Here is a 20,873-nt window from a genome sequence, read left to right on the forward strand (position 1 = left end):
GTATTTTCAGGTCACTTATCTCTCGTTCAGCTGTGTCAAACTTGAAAGATAGAGAAGAAACCACAAGATATTTTATATCTTAGTATATTGATACTCCTCAGGGTCACTCTTTGATCTTCTGTTCTGAGGAGTATCAATATTTGAGGGCTGAGTAGAGGGGAAAAAATGATTAAGGAGACAGAAAAGAAACAATTAAAGAAGTACAAAAGGAATAAAAATGACTGTATTATGAAAGTCAAGGAAAAAGTTTCAAGGAGACTTACACACAATAGAGAAATCCATAAAATAAAAAGCTGAGAAAAATATGTTGGCATTAACTCATTAGAAAATCACCAGTGACTGTATCCACAGAAGCTTTGCTCAGTCGGTCGGGGTTTGGGGGGGGGGGGTGAGGGGCGGAGGCCAGAGTGCAATGGGAGTGACTGGGCAGAAAGTCAAAAAGGCCTGGCTGAGGCTTCTGAGGAGTTGGATCAGGAGAGTATAAAATGGGAGAGTAATTGCAGGCAAATGTGGCATGTCAAATTGGGAGAAATTTGAGCAATTATAGACTAGGAAGAAAAAAATAACAGAGAAGCAAAAGTTGGAGAAATGAGAAAAAATGAAAACGCTCTGGAGAAGGCAGGGGGAGACTGAAACGAGGACCCCAGTGGATGGGTTGTGCTTAGTGATGCAGAAGTAATTTGTTTCCTTTGAGGCTGAAGGAAAGAGAATGAGAATGTATAGGGATGTCAAAAAAAGAAAAAGAGAAAAAAAGAGAAAAATACCCTTAGCATATAGGAAGTTAGAAGAGATCTCACCTAATAGTAATTTTTTAAAGTTAGAGATGGGGGGTACTGGTTGATCAGGGCATGGGAAGAATGAAGAAAGGAACATCTTACATTTGGAAATCTAATTTATTGCTTTTTTTGTCCCTCTATACAAATAGAAGGCAATGATGAGGCAAAATGAGAGGATCAGACTTTAATTTAGAGTACATTCAATTAAGAAGTATCTGCCATAACCACTAGAAATGTGCAATTATGTGCTTGCTAATTATCACAACAGTATCTGTACTCCATGTTAAGGGGATAACACAGTAAGTTCAAAAACGTTGTGGTAACCCAAACGGTGAACTATCTACAAAGCTCTTAACCATATGGCTATTTCTACACTAAACAAGGCACACAGCCTGCTCATTTTAAGTCAACAATTTCTTTTTCTTATGAGCAAGAATAAACATTCGAAATGACTTCTCACTCTTCACAAAAGGAAAGGGTGGGGGATTATGGTAATTATTTAGGTAGATTATGTTTTTCTTTCATGGAATTCAAAATGGTTCTTCACTAAGAAAGTGAACACAAGTTTAAATATTTCATCAACCACCTCAACTTCCCATCAAGGTAAGCTGAACTTCATGGGTGATGATTTCAGGGAAGATATAAAATGAATTCTACAAACAACTGAACTGGGAAGCAAAAAGCTGTTTTCTTGTTTCTGCTTTTCACTGCTCACTGATGTACCTTCTGGCAAGTCACAACCACTCCATCCCATCTCCTTCATGTGCTGATTGGTACCTATTTGCAGGGAGTAGTTCTATCCATGCATGTGCTCTGGGCATAGGAATACACAAACTAACCATCATTCTTTCTGGATGCTTCATTTCTGCACCCGCAGAAAAGACTGATGAGGGCATATGTTGGAGACGCCAATGTGGGAAACCACACACAGAGAGGAATGTCCTCTCAGTGCCCTAAAGAAGTGCATAAATTCTACCAGCGAGAACCACAGTGAGCTTTTATGCAACATGGCTTCAGCATTAAAGGCACTTTGTCAAAATGAATAGAACGATCTTACATTCACATTTCACTTTACAAAGCAGTTTCATCAAATAATTCAATTGTTGTTCCCAACAACCCTTGAACATGCGTTATTATTATTCTTAATTTACCGATAAGGAAATGCAGGCTCCACTTGATTAAGAGGTCTAAGAAAAGCCACAGAGGGAAAAGCAAAACCAATTACTCAGTTCCAAGTCCAATCATCTTCTAACCACAGCAAAGAGGCCTGTGTGTTCCTCTGCCAGCTTCTGTACATACCCCTCTGCCTCTTTAAATGAGTCTTACAGAACTCATTCTATTGAGAGTCTATTCATTTGCCTAAAGACTTTTCTCAAAATAAACCTCGAAGCTTGACTAATAAAGCATCATACCCAAAGGAGAAAAGAGAAAATAAAGCCATGCTACTGCAACTTTCTGTAATTCCTGTTTTTCCAGGAGGGATGAAGGTGAAGCAGAAGTCAAATGACACTTCTCTCTTAATTTGTTTTTGGGCTGAAGGGATTGAGGACTGTAATTTCTCTCTAAGTCATTTGATAGGATCTAACCAACACATTTGTCCTTAGATGTAAAGAGATAGTGAAGCAAATACACACACATCCTGATCAAGCAGAGTCCAGCCATTTTAAGTGCTCAGAGATAATAGCTATTGTTATTAAATGATAAAAGATACCAAGAATCTAAATTATGCTAAAGTATGACATCACATATAAAAGTGCATAAAATAAGATACCAGTTAAGACTACAGATCCTGTCCAAAATATTCTATAGTCCCTCTCATACCCTGGATCTCTTAGACTTTCAGTTCCATTTTACTAAGCCCTTGTCTCTTTCATCTTCTTTCAGTTGTTAAATTCCATCTCCATCCCACTTACCATTTAAGAGTGGATCTCAAGCATGCTCAACAAAATAGAGCTGTGCCTGCCTACTACACATCCTACCCTAGAAATGCCCACCCCTGAATCAAATGTATTTTCTGTTGCCCCCCAGATTCTCACATCCACATCAAATCTTAATGCCTTCTGTCATCTATTTCTACAGTCTTTACATTACTTATACAAGTAGACCCAGAGAACCAACAGTCTAAAAGGCATCTTTTTCTGTACACCTGGAAAATCCTATGAACTGTCTGTTTATAAAGTGTACAAATCATCTTCATTCACTGCACACATAAACATACAATTCTTGTTTGTACTGCATACCACCAACTTCAGCCCATAGCAAAAATATTCTCAAGTCACCGGGCCCGAGGGAGGGATCGCCCTTGGCAACTCACTTTCACCTTCCACATACAGTGAAACGCCATGTTATGCTGATTCCACCTTCCAGACCTGCATTAGTCAGGACTCTCCAGAGAAATGGAACCACTAGGATTTATAGACAAGAGAGTGGGCGAAAAGAGTTTTACCCTAAGGCAATGGCTCATGTTAATTATGGAGGCTGAGAAATCCCAAGATCTGCAGTCAGCCAGCTGGAGACCTAGGAGAGCAATGGTGTTATATAGTTCCAGTGCAACTACAAAGGCCTACAAAGGAAAGCTGACAGTGTAAGTTCCAGTCTGAAAGCCAGCAGGCTCGAGCCCCAAGAAGAGCCAATGTTTCAGGTCGAGTTCAAAGGCAGGAAAAGACCAATGCCCCAGCTCAAAGGCAGTCAGGAAAAAGGAATTCACTCTTCACTCTTACTCAGCCTTTTTGTTCTCTTGAGTTCAACTGATTGGATGAAGTCCATCTACACTAGGGTAGGTGGTCTGCTTTACTCAGTCTACTCAAATGTTAATCTTGTCCAAAACACTGTTATAGACATATCTACAGTAACGCTTGACCAAATATCTGGGCACTAGGTGACACAGTCAAGTTGACACATAAAATCAACCATCATTTCACATGTGAACCTGTCCTTCCCTAGTCCCCTACCCCTGCTCTAGTTCACACCATCATCATCTCTTACACTGATGACTGTAATACCCTTGCCCAACTGATCTACCTGCCTTTGGTTCTGTCCTATTTTAGGCCACATTCTGAACTGACCTGACAGTCACCCTGCTAAAATACTAGTTTGATCATAGGGTTATAATCCTTAAAACCTTCCAACGGCTTCCTTTACTGGCTAAGAGTCCTCCAAGATCTTCAGCTTGGCCCACAGAGCCTTTCACTGTGTGGCCCTTGCTTATTTCTCCAGCCATGCCTCCATCCTGACTCTTACTTATGTATAAGTAATATTAAACCCTTACAGTTTACTAAAACACACCATGCTAATTCATACAACTATGCATTTCCACAAGTTGTTCCCACTACGTAGTGTGTTCTTACGCTATAACCCAGAGATGGACTGATGCCTCAAACCCTGATTCAAATCCTCTGTGAAACCTTCCCGGCTCTGCCCCACAGCAGAGGAAACCATGCCCCATCTGGGCCATCATGTACCTTACACATACTTCTATTACTGCACTCATCAACATGTTCTGAGTGTATGAGTGACTCCCTCTTGGAAGGGGGAGATTCTTGAGGACAGACACAGAGTTTACTAATCTGGGAATTTTTGTTTTCTGATGTGTGCCTCCTACATAGTTGGTGGTGTGAATACTTGTTGAATATACGTATTAACAAAGAGTGAAATCAAATTGCATTTCTTCAGATGCACTGAAATGTCTTCATGGGCATATATACTTGTCACTACTAACTACGATTTGTTATTAATAATGGTCACTCGCATGTACTGATGAATTGAGCTATTTAAAAATAGTGTTTTCGCCACCTGGTGGTCAAACAGAAATTGCTATTTTCAAGTACCACACAATGCTGAAATGACAGTGTTTCACTTTAAAACAATTGTTTGTCTTCTGCCTCTGGAAGGATGTTTTTGGCACATTGCAAAGCATATTTGAGAAATGCTGACAAAGAAAAGCTTACAGTTTTGTTTAACCCCACTCTAGCAGCTGGCATCCTAATTCTGGTTTTGAATACACCAAGAGAGAAAGCAACATGAAATGCATGAAATCATAAGCTAGTGGAATTATTTGTCTTAACAGAATTGTCTTCACTGCATCAGGTTCACAAAACAAAACGGTGCATTTGGTGTCAGCGTGGTCCAGAACCACTTGATGGTGCAATTCCTCCCATCTCAGTGCTCAGACCCTGACTTTCCTGCTTGTCCCCATCTCTCTCATCTCTGAGTTTGCCAATTTAAACCTTCCTCATTGTTGTCTTTGGCTGTCTCTTCCTGTTCCAACTTCCCGGATGTCCCCAGCTTTCCTACAGCCTCAAAGAACTCTGTTAGGCAGATGATTCTCCAAGTTCTATGTCCCATCCTACCTCCTCTCCCAAGCTCAAGTCCTAGCTCTCGGCATTTTAAACCACACAAGTCCAAAAGAAACAGTATCCTTCACTTGCACTTGGTCCAGTTCCCCAATAACACTGCTATCATTCTCTGTTTCCAACATCTGAAACCTAAGGGCCAACTCTGACTTCTTCCTTGATACCCATATACATACACTCCATTGACAAATAATGTTGATCCTGCCTCACCATTCTGTTCCTTAGATTCACGAAGTTTGTTCCCATTTAGGGCCATTCCCTCTGCCTGGGATGCTCCTTCCACCCTGAACCCCAATTTTCCCAAGGCTGGCTCTTCATTATCATTCAAATGTCTATTGAAATATCACTTCTTCAAAGAGACCTTATGTGACCACCCAGTCTAAAGAAGTCACCAGATCGTTCTCAGTCACAACTCCCTATTTTCATTCTCTAAATCTCACTTGTCACTACCTGATTATTTTCTGCCAGTATGATCTGTCCCACCCACAAAATATATACTCCGCAATAGTCTTGGACTGCTGGTTTACCACCACAGCCCAGAGCCTGGAATACTAAGTGAGAGAGCTCAAGAGAAATTAAATCAATCAATAAGAACCTTTCTTATATCATCTCTTTTTTCCCATGCCAAAATAATTACACATAAGATACGGGCAATGACCAGGCTGTTCCTGTCTCTAGCTCCTCCCTCTTCCAAACAGCCCTAAACACGATGCCTAGATACTGTGCCCAAATAATCTAAGCCTCAGATTACCTAAAGGAACCACTTTCAGAAAGCATACTGTTTGGCACACGCGTAGCACTAGCTTTCCTTCTGTTTCCTTCTATTTTCTTGCTGGAAAATCTCCAAAGGCTCCTTGCTGCCTACAGAATAAAGCATGTTTTCCACTGGCTGTCACACCTCTTCTTAATAGGCTCCAACCTAGTTTTTCATCTTATTTTCCAGAACACCTCCTCATGCTCTGTATGCCACAGTCAAATTAGATCATTTGCCACCAGATTCCTGTGCCTGTGCTTTACCCTGTTCCCTCTTGCCTGAAATACCCCTAGTACCCATAGCTTTCTAAATCCTACCCATCCTGAAAACTCAGCACCAACCTTCAAAAAGAATTTTAAAAGTCCTATTCTCTAAAGCAAAATAATCACTCTCTCCTCTAAACATCAGTATCTTCCTCTAGACCATAGTTTCATAGTCTCTGGTATAATTAGTGATGTGATCTTGCTCCCAAAAGATTGTGTGATCCTATGGACAGGGCATAGATCCATCTCTCTTTACATTCTTCACATTGTTTGTACTGAACAGCTATTGAATAAAAAGGGGCTGAATAAATGAACAACAGTATCTCTCTAACGGAAAAGAGTTTTTAGGACAAAATTAGAAGCTGGTAAGAAAAAGCAATTTCTCAGTCATCTGGGGGCAAAGATATCCAGTATAGATAAAAAGCATAGACCTGATTTCATTTCCTAACAAACAGGAAATACCATGTTGAGAGATAGTGAGCACATATATTACAGCCCTACAGAATAATAACAAACCCATGAACATACAGCCCTCCACCAAGTGAACCAATGAATCCACCTGCATAACTCCATCAGTGTGTGATGTTATGAATGCTATGCAGAATTGGTAAAAATGATATAATCATGGATGTCAGCAACACACCACATTCACTGGCCTCCCAATGCTGTGAATGGCCTGTGACACAGCTCTTCACAATCTAGCCCCAGTTAGCTGAGATCATACACATCTCCAATCTCTCCTTGACCAAATCTCTTTCCAAGAGAATTTACCTGAATTTGTTTTCCACCAAACCCTTGATGCCACTGTTTTGAGTTCAGCTCTTGACCAGTGTTCCAACAGCTCACATCTGTACTGTTAAGATGTTACCTTCAAGCCACCTTTGTCCCCCAAGCCCACCCTGCTGGACAACTGAGGTTGGCATTCATTTCCACTGATGTGTCCACTTCACTCTCTTTATCAAAAATCAGAAGCACTGAGACTTTTACCCAGTGCAGTTTTCTCCAACCTATATCACCATAAGGGGAACATATTAAAATTAATTATTCATAGGTACAATTAATCAGTATTTCCAGGAAAGGGCTCCAGGAACTTTTTTTTTTTTTAATAAACATCTCAGGGCAGTCTCATAATTAAATCTCAAAAGCACTACTTTGCACTACTCCCAAACTTATGCACTCAGCCTTCTTCGTGTGTTTCTTGCTGGTCTACAGGTCTTCTACTTACAAGACCGTACAGTGGTGGTTTTCAACCTTACCTACACATTTAAGTGACTTTGGAACATTTCAAAATTCCAATGCCAGACCACACTCCATGCTAAGTACCGTGCCAGAATCTCAGGGGTAGAACCCAGATATCAGTATTTTTTAGAGATCCCCAGGTGATTCTAGTGCAAGAACCACTATCTTAGATTAATTTATAGTTATTCTGCTTTCTTTGGATAGCACAAAAATGGAGTGTGGTTCATTCATGCCATTCCCAATCCCATCCTCAAATCTCCCAGAAATATCTATTTCCTCTTTATCTGTTCATGTTGAATTCACGTTTAATCTTTCAGGGTTCAGCTGCAATTCTACTCCCTTGTCAGCATCATCTTTGGCACTTTATTTTCTATTTTACCAAAGTAGAGCCTTATATATTCTAGCTGTCTCTTCCCACCTTATCTAAGCCAGCATCACGTCCCTGATGGACCATAGCCTTGGACTCCTACCCGGCAGTCTGCTTCTCCTCCCACTTATATTCTCCACACAGCAACCACAGCAAAAAGTTCAAAGCTCCCGCTTCATGCTCACCAAAGGATTTCCACTGTGCTGCCAGTCCTACCCACTGGAACAAGCCCTGCATCACCTGCACTCCTGGCCTCTCTCGGGTCTCATCTCACTCCCTCTGCTCTGTGTCTGCTCACTGAGCATGCAAGCTAGTTCCTGCCTCAGGGGCCACTTAGATGACCCTGTTCAAACATCTCCCTCTCACTGAGGTCTCTCTGACCACCCAGTCTGTTAGTAGCTCTGCCCCATCCACAGTCGCTTCAACCTTGTTTATTTTTTTCACAGCTTTTAACTCTCTCAGAATTCAACCTTGTTTATTTTTTTCACAGCTTTTAACTCTCTCAGAATTTTTCCTAATTAACAGTTTGCTTGTTATTTGTCTGTCCCCTTCATGGGAATATTGATTCTATTTCTTCTTCTTTTTTTTTTCCCACCACAACCTCCTGAAATCAGTTTTTGTTGAAGAAATGAATCAACTAATGAATGAATGATTATGAATAAATATAACCCCAAATGAAACTATATACATCATATGTAGCGTCCTCCTATGTGTCCATCTCAGGAGATCTTGCCTCTCTAACCAAATAATAAACTCAAAAGATATAGCAAGAAAACTTCTTCTTTCCAACCTTGGAAGTCAAACACAGTACTAAGCAAATATCATACATATAAGTACTTACTTGTTAATTATTTGGGCTATTTTAGAAGATCCTCAATATTGTATTGAAAAAGATAAGTTGGTTTTTTAAACTGACTTTCAGCTACCTGTAATTTTCCAACCCAGGAACATCCACACCTAATTATAATGTTTACTATATCACACCTGATCAAGCATAAGAAGTCTCTCATTTTAATTCACCTTCCAACTGAGCCACCCAGGCATCCCTTTAATTCACCTTCCAAATTGTCACGTTTCAATTCCATTCTCTAAATTACACCCATCTTATAAAGTACCATGCAACTTGTAAACCTATGTTTGCAGGCATGGCCCGTACATGACCACTGACCTGCCTGATATGGATTCAAGCACATTTTTGTCTAATTGATGTGCATTTTTCAGATCAAGCAGAGAGATCTCAACCAGATAACTGCTTCAGGGATGGTCTAAGCCTCAGCTGCATCTCTGGAAATAAGTCCTCCCTCTGACTTGAACATTTTTTAAAGCCTGCCTTATAAAGGCTTATGGTTACGGGTTCTGGTTTTTTATATTGAAACCAGTCCATGAAATCTCGGGTTTGTTAAAAAGCTGTCAAATAGTGGGGCACTTGGGTGGCTCAGTCGGTTGAGTCTGACTCTTGGTTTTGGCTCAGGTTATGATTTTATGGGTCTTGAGATTGAGCCCAGTGTTGGGCTCTGTGCTCAGCAGGGAGTCCACCCTTGGATTCTCTCTCTCTGCCCCTCCCTGCCCCGGTGCATGCATATACTCTCTCAAATAAATAAATATCAAAAAAAAAAACCAACTATCAAATAGTTACTGTGTACAACTAAAACCAATATTTACTCTAAAACTTCACTGACAATCACAGACACTAAGGAAATTGCCTTCTATGAAACAAGAAAACACAAAATTAAGACAATCACCGTTATTTTCCTAGTACCATTGAAATTACTATTTTATTTATACCCATGTGGGGCAATACCACCTTCCAATAGCACCTTCTTATTTATTTCAGAATCATTAACACTTCATTCTGTTCCCAGGTAAATGCTAAACACATATCTTCAAATAACTTAGGCTTCCCCAAGTCTTAGGATGCACAGAACATTCATGTAATCCTTTTAATCTTCAATTTTGGTGACTAAAGATAATGTTTCTCCCAAATGTTGAATATTATAATACAAGCCATAATACACAACCATCATCCTTTCAAAGGATATCTTTCAAAGCCTTGATGTCTACCTCCCCAGGGTGCTAACAATCCCCATCAAGTCTATTGACCCAGGTGAGGAGACCATGCTCCAAGACCCTCACTGACCCTTGCAGGGATCAGAAATTACCACTCCTTTTCATACAGAGATGTCACTCCAAGAGGAATCTGATAATGGATCTTGCAGGTACAAAAAGAAATTATAAAATGTTGGTTCATGAAATTTGGTTCCCAAATTGCAAAATACTTTTTGACCTTATAATCAGCCATTTCTGCTAAATGAATTTTATAAAAGCATTACAAGAAAAGCATCACGAAGGCTCAGAGATGAAAAGATTATTTCATTGTAGAATCACATAAATGACCCTTTTCTTTAAAAACTCACAAAACCTGAGAATACTGATAATACCCTTAGACTGACAGTCCAGAAATAGAGAAAGACTATAATTGACCAATTTTGAGTCTAGGACTCAGGTGCCTTTCATTTCACCATGGAATACAACATTTCATAGATGACATAATAGCTCATCATATGCCTTATGTATATGAACTAATTACAGGCTTGTTATGAAGACCAAGAATCATTCACATGCGACATTCTGGAAACATAGGCATTTCCACAGCTGACCTCCTTTTCTAGAGTCTGTCTGCCAGTAAAGCCGCAAATGACATTGTAAGAACATATGGATGTGGCCAACAGTCGTATACTTAATACCGCAGAGTGTGTTCTCTAACATAAGGAGACAAAGTAAAAATATTCTTAATTCTGAAAAAGAGGCACAGTCAGAGACAGCTTGTTAGTCAATTATTATACTTTCAATTACGATTAAAATACAGTCTTGTGAGTAGTAAAAAGGAGAGCTCAAAGTCAATTTTTTGCAGACATCTTATTGCTAACCAAGCAGAACTCATTTCCACTGATTTTTACTATTGTGATAATCCTGAAAATTAAGTCCATTCTCAGGGGTTCTGGTTTTCATAACTTTGTGAGGCCAAGTTATAAAGCAGTACAGCATAGCTTTAGGATTATGGTTCATTCATCCATCACTCATTGTAAAAATCAGTGGCCTAAGAAATTAAATAAACTTGACCAAAAGAACAACATAATCTCCACATTAAAAATGAAATTAAGACATGTTTTTCAGGGAGAAAATAAAACAAACTTAATATATTCTGCCTTGTCAGAATAGACGATTTCACAAAACAGATACATTCAGCACTACAATGTAAAGGCATTGGAATAAGGGCTGGGAGGACCCAGATGGCAAGTAAGAACATATGGATATGGCCGAAAGTCATATCCCTAGTTGGCAGGCCTCCTACCTTCAAAGAACTAAGAAAAAGGCAGGCCAACAACTAACTCTACTACACAGCAAAAGGCATTAGTATTAAGGAGAGATACCGAGGTACAGGTGGTCTGGTGAGGAACACAGAGGAGTTAGTTCAAACTGGGGACAAGCCAGAAAGATTTCGTACAGTACAAGTGTCAATGGGATCACAGGTGCATGAACAAGGGCACAGAAGCAGGGGCCCGAGCAATAGCTCAGGAAAGTACAGCTAGAGCAGAGGGAAAGCAGAGGTGTAGGAGAGTAGGGGACAAGGCTGACAAAAGATTTTGGGTTTGCCACGGTAAAGAATTTGAATGTAACCTGCACCAAGACAACGGAAAACTAACACTGCTTAAAACATGATCTTAAGGGGCACCTGGGTGGCTCAGTGGGTTAAAGCCTCTGCCTTCGGCTCGGGTCGTGGTCCCGGCGTTCTGGGATCGAGCCCCATAGCGGGCTCTCTGCTTAGCAGGGAGCCTGCTTCCCTCTCTCTCTCTCTGCCTGCCTCTCTGCCAAATTGTGATCTCTGTCAAATAAATAAATAAAATCTTAAAAAAAAAAAAAACATGATCTTAACTGTATCTTAAGAAAAACTGGAGAGGCAAAACAACACAACAACAACAACAAAGGTGACAGATAATCTAACCCAGAGAAAGCTCTTGAAACAGTCAAGGAGTGATGATGTTTTCCTCATGAGAAATTGTAGGGTCCGTGTGGAAGGAGAACACTGAAAATTACATGATGGAGAAATCAAAACAGGACAGAAATCAGATCAGAACTTTTTGTAACAATACAGAGAATGAAAATCAAGTTCTATTAATTTATCTCTCAAAATAATTAAATAGGATAACAGCTGAATTCATACAAAATTTTCTAAGCATTTTACTCCTACAAGAAATCAGACTGCCAGGCCTGAGAATCTTCCACTTCTGCTACTGGACTGGAACTGAGAATGAGTTTACTACTGGGAAGAAAAACTCTCGCACACCCTTAAACCTCTTTTCTTTTCTTTCCCAGTGGTATAATCTGCTAAACCAGACAGATCCAGGTCTTTGCAAGAGAGAAACAGAGTTAAACAATAAAATCCTCACGTCCAAAAAAAAAAAAAAAATTGGGTTTTTCTGTTGCTAAGCAGTCAATGGCAATTCCCATCAGACTATCAAGGCCAAGAAGGAAGGAAACTAGTATTTATTTTTTGTCCATGTGTCAGGGAGCTCAGTGCCAAACATTCCCCATTAGCCTTGATTGCTTGTCATTGTTCTTCTCATCATCATCTTCATTTTACCTCTGCCTTAAAGAACTTAGCTAATGTTGGTAGAGTTGAGATTCAAGATTCATCTAACTCCAACCTTTTGCTCCTCCCAATGAGCAATCTACCTCCTGAATCTGTCTTTAGCAACCTTTCCCATCATCAATAACACCTTCTCTCCCTTTGTTGGATCTTTCTTCCCTCGTTTATGAATGCACAATCTTAAATTAATCACTGAGCATCTCCTGTGTGCTTGACCTTGATGAGGATCAGTCATTAGTGCATTAAATTGTTTTATATTAAGCAGGGAGCTCTGGGCATTGCCCTTCCCTTATGTAAAGGTGTGTCAGCATGAAAAAGTGCTCAACATCACTCGGCATCAGGGAAATACAAATCAAAACCACAGTGAGATACCACCTCATACCAGTCAGAATGACTAAAATTAACAAGTCGGGAAATGACAGGTGTTGGCGAGGATGCAGAGAAAGGGGCCTTTCTGTTGGAAGAAATGCAAGCTGGTGCAGCCACTCTGCAAAACAGCATGGAGGTCCCTCAAAAAGTTAAAAATAGAGCTACCCAATGACCCAGCAATTGCATTACTGGGTATTTACCACAAAGATACAAATGTAGTGATCCAAAGGGGCCTGTGCACCTGAATGTTCATAGCAGCAATGTCCACAATAGCCAAACTATGGAAACAGCCTAGATGTCCATCAACAGATGAATGGATAAAGAAGATGTGGTGTATATATACAAAGGAATACTATGCGGCCATTAAAAATGAAATCTTGCCATTTGCAACAACATGGATGGAACTAGAGGGTATTATGCTAAGCGAAATAAGTCAATCAGAGAAAGACAATTATCATATGATGTCATATGATATGATTCCTCCTTATGAGGAATTTGAGAAACAAGATAGGAAGGGGAGGGAAAAATTAAACAAGATGAAACCAGAGAGGGAGACAAACCATAAGAGACTCTTTTTTTTTTCCCCTGAAGATTTTATTTATTTATTTGTCAGAGAGAGAACACAAGCAGGCAGAGCTGCAGACAGAGGCAGAGAGAGAAGCAGGCTCCCCACTGAGCAAGGAGCCCCATGCGGGACTCGATCCCAGCACCCTGGGATCATGACCTGAGCCGAAGGCAGCAGCCTAACCCACTGAGCTACCCAGACGCCCCATAAGAGACTCTTAATCTCACAAAACAAACTTAGAGTTGCTGGAAGAGAGGGCGTGGGAGGGATGGGGTGGTTGGGTGATGGACATTAAGAAGGGTATGTGCTCTGGTGAATGCTGTGAATTGTGTAAAACTGATGAATCAGAGACCTGTACCCCTAAAATAAATAATACATTATATGTTAATAAAAAATAAATAAAAATAAAGGCATATCAGAATGGATGTTACCATCACATTATTTCTATTTACTTTCAAGATGCCTTCTGGTAAACCAGTAATCCCATGATATCCGTGCCATAAAAACTGAGTGTCTGCTACTTTCCAATAAATGTAGAAAATTTTAAGTAGTTGGATAAAAAAAGTATTTACTACAGAACTATCTAAAAGATATTTTCTTAATTATTTAAGTAATTTTAATAGCTGAGAATTCTTGATAAAGTTAACAGTATTAAAATCAGAATCATAAATTCCGACCACATTGCCACAAGGTTTATGGTATAACAAACTAAGGGTGTGTGTGTGTGTGTGTGTGTGTGTGTGTGTGTATAACTAAGTGCCCTCTTAATTAAATATTTACTTACAAATCATAGAGTAGGAAAAACCTCTGCATTGACGGATATAGGTTTCTCAGGAATGTCTCAAAGTATTACCAATAAGATTTCAAAGCCAACTTATATGGGAAGTCACCTATTACCCATGATTTGACAGAAGGAATGATATTTGCCCTTTTCTCTAGAGGCTTTTTGACTCATCATTGGCTGCTCAGTATTACTACTAACTCAAGGACCCTGAACACTACAGAAATTAGGGCAATCACATAAAGAGATCTGTTTTAAAAGTATATAACTGCTCAATAAGCTATCTACTGTACATAATTAATAACTAATACTGAAGAAAGCACAGAAATACAACTATCCCCTAATTTTTAAATGCATATGCCTTATGATATTCTTTCACAGGATAAAAGAAGCTATCCATTACTATTTAACCTTACAGAAGAAGAAAAAAGTAGATTGGAATAAATGCCAGTTTTCATTTTATAGCTCCTCACTATTCACACAGAAGAGCTTACGATCCCCCACCAAGGGCCCAACTCCAAACCTATCCATGCCACTCGCACACGCAAATGTGTACAAAGACAACTGAATGGTCTTTCTCCCAGCTGCCCACAGACCTGCCATCCCTTTTCCCCAGTTGCCTTCATGTTCTCAAATCACATTAAAGGACATTAGTCAGATGTTTCCCCACTAAGAACCAACACCAATGTCTTCTACTCTTTCTAATAAAGAACTGCAGCACACTACAGAGAAAACCCTCGAAAAATAAGGAAATTAGAAATAGGTGGGATCAACAAAGGAAACTGATAATAAGAGCATTTGAGTTAAATACAGAATACGAATGCTTGCCTTAAACCAGTAGTTCTCAATCCTGGCCATACTTTAGAATAACCTAGAGATTGTCAAAGAATACATATGTTTCAGTCCAACCCCCAAAGATTCTGATATAAATAGCCTGGGGGGCAACCTGAGCATCAGGATTTTTTAAGAGCCCCCCCCTCCCCAGGTGATTCTAATGCATGGGCAGGGTTCAGGGCCACAGCCTGGAACTCTAGCCTTATATCTACCAACAGAAAGGAGGAAAAGCCTTTCAGAAAGACACTTTAAAAACAAAAATAAAATTTTCGGGGCACCTGGGTGTCTCAGTGGGTTAAAGCCTCTTTCAGTTCAGGTCATGGTCCCAGGGTCCTGGGATCGAGCCCCGCATCGGGCTCTCTGCTCAGCAGGGAGCCTGCTTCTCTCTCTCTCTGCCTACTTGTGATCTCTGTCTGTCAAATAAATAAAATCTTAAAAAAATAATAAAAATTAAAAAAATAATAAAAATTTAAATTTAAAGTTGCAAATCTGATTAATTGGGTACTCTTCTATTTCACACCGACCTATAGGTACCAAAGGCCTAGATTCATATGGCATTTGCTATTAAAAAGGTAAGTGAGCGGCAGAGTTTGTTATCACTGTGCTCACCATCACAAATGCCTGTGCACAGACAAGGCACTTCTTTAAAGAAAAATTTCAGAGGAACTGGAAAAGTACAGCTCACTGAGGCATACAGTTCTCCAGGCCCAGCTCCCGCTGTACTGCTTGCCCCACCAGACATCAGAGAGCTGCAGAGCCACACAAAGCAGCCCACCAGCATGGACTTGGCCTACTTTGGACTGACTCCTGCTTGGAAATTACAGATATGATGAGATGCCTTGCGGTTCACGGGATAAAAAATAATCAGATGAGGATAAACACTTCATAAAATACACGGGTGGAAATAACTTTGGAGTCATTAAAGGCACAATTATTAGCAAAATTAGGTATTAAAATATGAGAATTACCATCTATTTTGTACGACCTGGGTTGAAGAATAAGGTCATTTTTTCAAAAATACTATTTTATAGAAAGAATGGACAAATGACACTGAATTCCAGGGAGAAAGGAATCTGTTATTAGGGTAACAATGGGAGGGAGGATAAATTCTACATATTCTGCTCTATCGATGAACTAGAAAAATTTCAAATACAATTCAAAAGTACATAGGAAGACCAGAAGCATTGTTCAAATTTTTTATCAATTACTTCTTCACCACATGGTTATTTGTCAAACGGATATTTGTCAAAGCATAAAACTTGGCAGACATGGTCTGAATGTATTAAAGACACACAGGCAATATTTCTCTCTGACTCCAAGAGAAACGGGAGAGATGGACAACAAGAAAAATTATCACACGCTTATTACAGAATCATAGGTGATGTGAAACAACAGATTAACGGAAGGCTGAGAACAGCTCACAACCTGTGGCCCCCTCCCCGCACACACACCCGACAGCTGAGCACTCTCTGATGCATTTCCTCACATTTACTCTAAGAGGTCCTTACAAGCAACTTAAATTATAAAATTCACTTAAATGATGTTTCCAAAATAGGAGACTTTGCGTGAAAAGACAACCATTCCCCTGCAGTCTAAGAAGAGAAATGCTGCTCCTCCTTGTAAGGAGTGCTACTACACAAATCACGTAGGAGGCAAGGGGGTCCCCATGCAGGGCCCCTCCCCTACAGATACTCACTCCCCAGCACTGCACCTTGCTGCTGGTTTTCTGCTGCTTTCACGGAGACATTTGCTTTGTCTTCACATTCAGTTTAGGAATTCATTCAAATTCATTCTGTACTGAAGTTACAGCTATTTAGTTCTCAGTAGGACCCAGAACATAACGCAAGTATGTGTGTTCCAGGAGCATGATACAAAACTTTATTTATGAAAAAATGTATTTTGTCTTATCGCCTACAACATGCTAGCATTCATTTCTAGCAATATATTTCTTTTTGGCTATGTTATTTTTTTAAGATTTTATTTATTCATTTGACAGACAGAGATCACAAGTAGGCAGAGAGGCAGGTAGAGAGAGAGAGGAGGAAGCAGGCTGCCTGCTGAGCAGAGAGCCCGATGTGGGGCTCGAACCCAGGACCCTGAGATCATGACCTGAGCCAAAGGCAGAGGCTTTAACCCACTGAGCCACCCAGGTGCCCCTTAGCTATGTTATTTTATGTATTTTTTAAGGATTGGTAAAATAGTCTAGTTTAATCACAACTGAAGGTTTTCTACTGATTTTTAGGATACAGTTTCTTGCATTTCTGATCCCAAACTTTACCCCTACAAGATGTCTTGGAAATTACTTAAAATAGGTATTTAAAAGGATGTTTCCCCTGAAAAAAGGGGAGGAGCTGTATTCTACAACTGCACATCTTCTACGCTAGGAAATAAATGTATTCAGACTCCTTAATGACAGAATGTATCAGTGCTTCTTAGGAAGGGATGTGGGAAGTAAGGATGGAGGGAGGGAGAGAAGGGAAGGCAGATAAAGAGGGAGGAGAGAAGTTCTAGAACAAAAATCTATAGTACCCACTCCTCAGATTCCTATTATATTTATATATACACTTCATTGAACAGTATGAAACATAGTTGTTAGGGTGATGTTAATGTTACTAGTGTTTGTTCACTTTTGCTCATTTTTACTGTCTGCCTCAGCTCTCCCAGGCTCTAAATGAACACTTTCTCAATTCTTTGGTGACAAGGTTACATATTATCGACTGGGATTATGAAGTCTTTCAAAGGCTGGCCTACAAATCCCTCTTGATTTGTCACTCAGATGGCTGGGGCCAGGGAGAACAGGTCTCTACTGACCCCTTTTCTGGAGAAGTCTTACTATGTTCCCTGAATATATATGTTTCACTTTTATTTGTTTAAACCAGTGGTTCTCAAATTTCAGTTTTCATCGGAATCACCTGGAGGGTTTGTTAAGCCACAAGATGCTGGGCTTTAACCCCAGAGTTTCTGATTATGTAAGGAACAGTTGGGCTCAGAGAATCTAGATTTTTAACAAGGTCTCGCCTGATGCTGATGCAGCTGGCCTGGGAACCACACTTTGAGAACCACTGGTTTAAGAAAGCTCCTTAAAAGTACTAGACAGGCACTGTTCTAGGATTTTACAAGAACTTCTCTCCATGTATTACCCAGTTAACTTCTGACAAGTTAGTTAACTCTGCTTTCCTCATTTGTTTTTCTACAACCAAGGCAGGAGATGGGGATGACTCAGATAAGAGTTGCAGCAGCAAAGAAATGCAAGAATGAAAATCCAAAAGCAGTTTGAAACAACAACAACAACAACAAAATAATAGGACAGATTTAAGAAGGGACACTGGAGGTGGAAAAGGGAACAAAAATGAACTTTGAAGGACAGCTGTCAGGAATGAACTCAGCAAAAACACAAATAAAGGGGCACCTACTCCTACCTTCAAAAGAGTCTCAGAAGAAGAAATGTCAGCCCCCGCTTGAGGTCCAGGGCCAGGCTAACCACTCCTGCTCTGAATTTCTTTTGGGTTTCAGGCCCCAAACCCCTGTGATTTCTTTATTATCATCTTCTGTTCAAAGCTTTCACTTTCCTCTCTCTGCTAATTTCTTCCTACTCAAGTATCAGTGTGCTGTCAAGTTGTCTGTCTTAACAACAACAAAAAAAACCTTTCTCTCCACCTTGCCCCCTTTCCAACTACCAACCTATCTCTTCTTCCCTTCACAAACTCCACCCCCAAAATAGTCCACAGTTCTTTGCTACTTAAACTGTGGTCTTCAGACCAGTCCTATCAGCATCACCTGGGAGCTTACCAGAACTGCAGGATCTCTAGCCTACTCCCATTTACCCTATTTGCCTGATTTCCCTCTTGCTTTGTTAATGGAATCGATATTACTCCATTAATTTTCCCTGTCTAAACTACAGTCCACAGCTATCTAACTGGATTTTACTCACTCCACATTGAATTTATTCTAAAAAAAAAAAATTTTTCAAGATGTCTAGGACCCAAATACCAAATTCAAAATCGTCAATGGTACCTTCAGAGTTCTAAAAGAATCTAAAAAATCAGGGACGCCTGGGTGGCTCAGTTGGTTGGACGACTGCCTTCGGCTCAGGTCATGATCCTGGAGTTCCGGGATCGAGTCCCGCATCGGGCTCCCAGCTCCACGGGGAGTCTGCTTCTCCCTCTGACCTTCTCCTCGCTCATGCTCTCTCTCACTGTCTCTCTCTCAAATAAATAAATAAAATCTTTAAAAAAAAAAATAAAAAATAAAAAAAAAAAAAAGAATCTAAAAAATCAAATACAGACAAACAGCAGGGCATTTAAAAATGCAGTCAAAACCTGCAAAAAATAAATATAATCTGAAGTATAAGTACCAGATTAAACTTTACTACAGGTTAAACTATTCAAAAAAAAAAAAAAAATTACATTGAGAAAAGAGCCTGGAGTTCAAAGAAAGGTACTTTGAATAATTTTAGCTCTTTTCCGTAGGTGAGAATCCAAAATCGTCACTCCTCATTTCTTCACTTATTCTAGCCTGATCAAACTACTGTATGAATAGATGGCTCCCTCAAAGGTAGGTGCCCTCATACTCCTACTTTAGTGAGTGTCTCCTTCCCTAGGATGTTTTGGTCTTGCCTCCTGACCCTCCTCCCAGCACTGGAGAGGTTTTGTAGATCCCCAGAAATGACAGATCAGCCCAGCCACCTTGTTCCAGGTATTAACATTCACATAAACCATGTCTTAACTTATTCATTCAACAAATATCCCCAAGCACCCCGCCACCGCATGCCAGGCACTGTGTTAATCCCAGAAATAGAGCAGTGATGAGAAAAAGCACACTCCTTCAAGCATGGAGTTTAAGTCCTACAGGGAGGACAACCTGCTTAAACAATTATAACTTGGCTCACAAATGCTGTGAAAAGTACAGAATAGTATGGTTCCCCAGCAGGAGAATCTAATCTAGTCTAAGGAGGCAGTCAGCAAAGGCAGAAAGGGTATTAAAACTATATCAGCAAAAAAAAAAAAAAAAAAAAAAAAAAACAATAGTGTGCCACCAGACAAAAAAGATTGGGAGAATATGTCCTACAGAGAAAAACATCAGGTTTAAAAGCTTCGAGCTGAGAGATAACAAGTTGGATTCGAGTAAGTGAAAGACATTTCATGTGTTGCAGTGCAGAATGTGGAGGACAGAGTGACGACAGCATGGGCTAGAGAAGGAAGTAAGTGCCAAACTGAGGAGAAGCCTGTAGCTTATTTTAAGGGTTGTGTATTTATCCTGCAGTAAATGAGAAGACTTGAGTCTGAGCTGTAGCCTAGATTTGAGAGTGGCAAGGCTGCAACCGTAAACATGGCGTCTAATTGAGATAAATCAGGCCAAGAGGGCCAAGGAAGTGGCGCTGGAAGGGAGGGAAGTGGAAAGAATGCAGAGATGCACAGAAAGTAGAGGCACCCTAATTAGGGGACTACCTGGACAGTCAAGATACCTCCCGGGAACCCAGCTCAGGTGAAAAAGACAGTTGCATCACACAGTGAGACTCAGAGCCCAGCACCGGGAAGAGGAGTGGCAGGGCTGACGATGTCCATCTGGAACATCACACACAGTGGGACGCTTGGCTGCCCTCACCTGAGCTCAGCCTCTGAAGCGCCTGGCCTTTTCCTGGCCCAGGACGGCACCGGCACATGTTCGGCCCTTCCTACTCCCTGTCTCACCCACCGTTCCTACCAGAGCCAGCTCTTCTTACAGCTGACATGTTTATATCTCTAAACAGGTGCCTTGTCACCAGCAAATCCATTTAAGATTCGGAGCTTTTTTAGCCTTAACTTTAAATTCTTTGTATGTTGACGGTCTCTATTATCAAGAGATTAATTCAATTTTTATATAATGAGTAAAGCATCTCTAATGTGTAATTATCAATGTACTTTAAATTATTTTGGAGCCTTTCAT

The 20,873-nt window shown here is 40.2% G+C and overlaps 1 protein-coding gene across 1 annotated transcript in view; it reads right to left on the bottom strand.

Annotated features, from left to right (window-relative positions):
• MEI4 (meiotic double-stranded break formation protein 4) overlaps positions 1 to 20,873 on the bottom strand; it is a gene marked incomplete at both ends in the record, with an annotated part of 196,140 nt that overhangs the window by 167,926 nt on the left and 7,341 nt on the right. The window lies entirely within an intron of this gene.

The sequence above is a fragment of the Martes martes genome (assembly GCF_963455335.1).
Source record: "Martes martes genome assembly, chromosome: 6".
Classification (NCBI taxonomy): Eukaryota; Metazoa; Chordata; class Mammalia; order Carnivora; family Mustelidae; genus Martes; species Martes martes.